Source organism: Arachis ipaensis, chromosome B09 (genome assembly GCF_000816755.2).
Source record: "Arachis ipaensis cultivar K30076 chromosome B09, Araip1.1, whole genome shotgun sequence".
Taxonomy (NCBI): Eukaryota; Viridiplantae; Streptophyta; class Magnoliopsida; order Fabales; family Fabaceae; genus Arachis; species Arachis ipaensis.
In genome coordinates this window covers 127,610,508-127,615,937 of record NC_029793.2, presented here as the reverse complement: position 1 = coordinate 127,615,937, position 5,430 = coordinate 127,610,508, and positions in this window count along the sequence as shown.

Sequence of the window (5,430 nt, the reverse complement as noted above, 5' to 3'; positions counted from 1 at the left end):
GAGAGAGAGAGAGAGAGAGAGAGAGAGAAAGAGTATGTAATTTGGTTTTGAAATTAGGTTTTGATTTTAATTTGGTTTTGGTTTTGGTCAACCGGTTAAAAGCCGGTTTTTTAAATTTGATTTTGGTTAACCAATTCTAAAAAATATGGATATGGTTTTTAAAATTGTTTTATTAAACTGGTTAACCAAAATGTGGTTATGGTTTTTTAACCGGTTAACCACATTTTGGTTTTTTTATGAACAACCCTAACCGTATGTAAGGTTAGCTTATAAATACTAGGAAATTTCAGTGAAAAGGGTTGGAACTTTTACTCAGAAAAACACTCAAGCATACTCACATCCCAGGGAATTCCTGAGTCTGCAATCAAGTAACTTTTCTGTAGGGTTCCTTCCACCTTCTTTATTCTTTTAATTTATTTTCTTGTAAATTTAATATTTCAATTGATTTTATCTATTAAGTGTTCTTTATTTTATTGTTCAATTTACCTTTCTGCGTTTAAATTTTACATGTGGAAGTCATTTGCTTCAAACGAAGGCCATTTATTGTTTATCTTTAATTTCTTTGAAAATTATTGATTTAGTTTACAAAACTTTAATTTCTGAACTTTATTTGTCAATTCTTAAATTTATTTTATTTTAAATTTCAAATTTAGTCTAATCGAAGACACTTTGATGCACTTCTAGAAAACTGGTACTCGCATAGAGGAGTATGTTTCGCTCCCAGATCACTAGATATCGAACCACCATCAATTTGCTAAAAATCGACAAAACAAATTGGCACGCCTGGTGGGACAGTTTTAAATCGAAGTGTGTTAAAATAGTGGTTTTCCACAAGTTTCCTAGTGTATGCGATTACGAAGTGGGAAGATCATTCACATGGTTGATGAATTGTCAATTGTGAATGGTGGTTCGTCCACCAATGATAGCATACCGGTATCCATGCAACAGGCCGACGTGTCTTCACGTTCGGAAGGTGCAATTGGAACTGAAAGCATAGTTGTCACAACTATTCAAACTGGAAATGTGGGACGTAATATTCATCCACGGGACCCTGCGGCACCGTTTCAACCTCCATTAACCGCTGGTTGGCCCCCTTATGGTCTTCCTGCTGGTTACACCCCACCGGTGAGCGGGTTTGTCCCGCCTATTCGTTTTGGGAATGCAAATGGAGTAAATATTATGCAAAATCCACAACAACACTCTGAGTATTCTCGTGAGTATCAAGTGGGCTCCACTTTGAATGCTGCAAGTTCAATGGCAGCGTATCGACAACAAGTGGAGGAAAGTCATCATGACTTGGTTAATTTATTAACTCAGTAAATGACTACAATTCTGAATCCTATAATGGCCAATCATGAATCGAGATTCAAGCATCTTGCTAGACAAGTCGAGAGGATTGCTCGAATCGTCGATTATGATGAAGGTGAAAGGCATAATGCTCGAGGAACTAATGAGGGGATGGAAAATATTTTTCAAAATGAAAATCATGTTCCAAATCGAGAAAATCCTCGCATAGTTCATCGACATGAGAATGCTAATAATGTTTTATATGGATTGCGTGATGATCGTTATCAGGTCACCCGAATTGTAGAAGAAGTGTTAAATCGGGTCAGATTGAATGTTGGTTTTATGAATCAACCACATTTTGTTTCGGCTTTTCCCCAAGTAGTTCAAATGGCTGAAGTGCCAAGAGGGGTAAAGAATCCGAAAATAACTACAAAATTTGCTGGAGAAGTTGGAGAATCAACAACTGAACATGTTGCTCGATATCTGGTTGAAATTGGAAATTTAGCAAATTATGAAAATTTGAAAATGAAATTTTTCCGTCGTCATTGACGAAGAATGCATTTACATGGTTTTCGAATCTTAGACCAAATTCGATTACAACATGGAATCAGTTGGAAATTGCTTTTCACGCTTAGTTTTATCGAGGGGAAATGAATGTAGCAGTTACCGATTTAGTAGCTTTGAAACGTGAAGATGGTGAAACCATTGATGATTATTTAATACGTTTCAAAAATGCTAGAAGTAGGTGTCATGTCACATTGCCTGAGAATGAGATAGTGAAAATAGCAACTATGGGGTTAGGATTCCATATGCGCAGAAAGTTGCTTAATGTGCATATTCCTGATTTGGCTCATTTGGATGAAAAGGTTCGGCAAACTGAGTTAATGAAAAAGGAGAAAGAAAAACATAGAACCGAATAGAGGTTGAAAAGTAAACCGTTTATTCGAAAGGAGAAAGTTGCTTATGTAACCATGGAGTCCTCAGAGGAGGAAATCGATTTTGAAACAGAAGTCGATTTGGCCGAACTTAAGAAAGGCCCTCCATATGTTTGTTCTTTGTTGAAAAAACTCCCTGGTAGTGAAAATTCGAATGATTCAAAATTTAAAAGTGGAAAGAAATATAGTTTCGATATCTCGAAATCTGATCAGATTTTTTATGTGTTGCTTAAAGATAAACAATTGGTTTTTCCTGAGGGTAGAACTTTACTTTCCTTGAAGGATTTGAAAGGAAAGCCTTATTGTAAATTCCATCAAGCAACAAGTCATTCGACTAACAGTTGTGTTCGTTTCAGGGATTTGATTCAGGAGGCAATAATGGAAGGACGTTTGAAATTTGATGATGGCAAAAAGGAAATGAAGGTCGATGTAGATCCCTTCGAAACTGATGCCAGTTATGTGGAACCTTGCTTTGAAGTGAATATGGTGGGGATGCCTTATGATTTTGATGTGACTCTTGATGATTTCGAGTCAAAAGTAAGAGCTGTGTACCCCAGAACGGGGGATGGTTTGTTGGACTTCTTGGTTCAGCAAAAAATCAAAGACCGGAACGTATCACTATGTCCACGGTGTAACGCTGTCTTTGATGCTGAAGCGGCGGCAATCTTTGAAAAGGAAAGAATGAAGAAAGAATTAGCCCACAGGGAGGAACAAGCACGTCAGAGACAACCAATTCAACGTGTAAAAGGTTCTAGTTCGAAAATTCCTCTACATGATGTGAATACATCTTTGAGCCGATCTCAGGCTATTGGTGTTCAGTGGATCAGAAACTGTCAAGAGTTTCAAAGGCGTGATCCCTTATATCGACGCAATCCTCAATGGGGACATAGAGCGCCGTCTCGAAATCAATATGCAGCTTTTCGAGGGCGAGCCAGAGGATACCCAAGAGGAAGAGGAGGAAGGAGAAGTTTCAATCAAAATAAAAAAAACTTCAGATTGATACAGGGAAGGAAGCAAGCAAGGAGGCAACTCCTTCGGTGTATTTCCGAATTGTCTTTCCTTCTGATGGTGAGACTTATCCTAAGGAGATTCCATCGCCAACTAAGATGGCCAAAGGAAAGGCAGTTGCTCAGTCTTCTGGGGTAGATAAACATAAAGATGTTGATGTCGATGAGGAATACTTTGACGAAGGAGATGATGACATGGTGGGGACGATTTCGATAATCCCTACCGAGTACCTTGGGGAATGTGAAGGTAATCCAGATGAGAATTACGATCAAGAGGATGAAGAAGCTTTTTCTTTCATACGTATAGAAGACGAGCCAGGTTTCTTTGCTCGTCCAACTGAGAGGCAGATGTTTCATTTGCATCCCCTTCACATTGTTGCTGTTGTGAATGGTTTTAAAACAAATAAGGTGTTGATTGATGGTGGAGTAGCGATAAGTCTCTTACCTGAAAGGATGCTGGGAAAAGTAGGGAAACATTTTGAAGAGTTGGTCCCTACAAATATCGCTGTAACTGACTTTAGTGGAAATTCCACACCAGCAAAAGGGTTAGTTACTTTGACAGTGAAGGTGGGGTCTTCAGAAAGACACTCTGTATTCGTGGTGGTCCCGTCGAAGGCTAGTTATAATGCCTTACTTGGAAGGGATTGGATTCATGGAGTGGGTGATGTGCCATCTACAGTGCATCAGAGCGTGCTTCTATGGACTAAAGAGGGCAAGCCTGAAATTGTCAAGGCAGATTTGAGTTTATATGTCGAGCAAATGCATGTCGATTTTAGGATATATAATCAAAAATTGAACCCTTTAAATGTTGATCAATCTTTGAATCCTTACAATTGTGAAGGTTGTTATTTGACTCCTGAAGGACTTTCGGTGAAGTTGCGCCACCCAGATATGCCTTTTGAGCCGACGGGTTGGGATTGTTCTTCTTGAGGATCTTGAAGACTGAACCATGGACCAGGTTGAGGAAGTTTCCGATTACCTGGTAACTTTGCATAATTATTTAAATAATTTCCAAATTTTAGAGAATAAAGATGATTCTTCTGATAAAGTTGAATTAGATAGGATTGATAGATTTGTTACTAGTAATGTGTTTGATTCGACACCTCTAGTCGAATGTAGTAATGATCTTTTTATTACTTGTAATGAAATTAACAATATGAGTCGGACTGCCGATTTAATAGCAGAGGCTCATTATTTAGAGAATAAAAGTTATGATGATTCAATCAAAGATCAAGTATCTACTCTCTCTCGTGATGTTATTGATTTTACTTTTGATTGTATTTATGATTTGGAACCTTTGGGATTTGAAAAATGTACAACTGAAGATGATCATTATAAGGGATTTGAATCTCAAGATCCTTTAGAAGAAGTTAATTTGGGTACTCATGATGATGTTCGAATTACATATATTTGTAAAGATCTTATTGATCCTTTTCGAACTAATCTTATCGATTTGTTACATGAGTTTAAGGATTGTTTTGCGTGGGACTACCATGAAATGCCTAGTCTTGATCGATCATTAGTAGAACATCGATTAGCATTAAAACCCAATTCTCAACCTGTGAAACAAATCCCTAGACGTTTTGCTCCTGAAATCAATGTGAAAATTAAGGAAGAGAGATAGAATGCTTGATTAAAGCCAAATTTATTCGAACCGCTCGTTATGTAGAGTGGGTGTCGAATATAGTTCCAGTAATGAAGAAAAATGGAAAATTGAGGGTGTGTATCAATTTTCGAGATTTGAACAATGCTACTCCAAAGGATGAGTATTTCATGCCAATTGCAGATATGTTAATCGATTCTGCAGCAGGAAACGAAATCCTAAGCTTCATGGACGGTTATTCTGGATATAACCAAATTTTTATTGCGGAGGATGATATGGCCAAAACTGCTTTCCGTTGTCCTGGGGCGTTAGGTACATATGAATAGGTGGTTATGCCTTTTGGTTTAAAAAATGTTGGAGCGACATATCAACGAGCAATGAATGCCATTTTCCATGAGTTTATTGGAAAATTTATAAAAGTGTATATTGATGATGTAATGGTCAAATCCATTTCTGTAAATCAACATATAGACCATTTAAAAAAAGCATTTTTGACTATGAGAAAAAAAGGATTGAAAATGAATCCTTTAAAGTGTGCTTTTGGTGTATGATGAGCGAATAATTTATACGCTTTTTGACATTGTTTTTAGTATGTTTT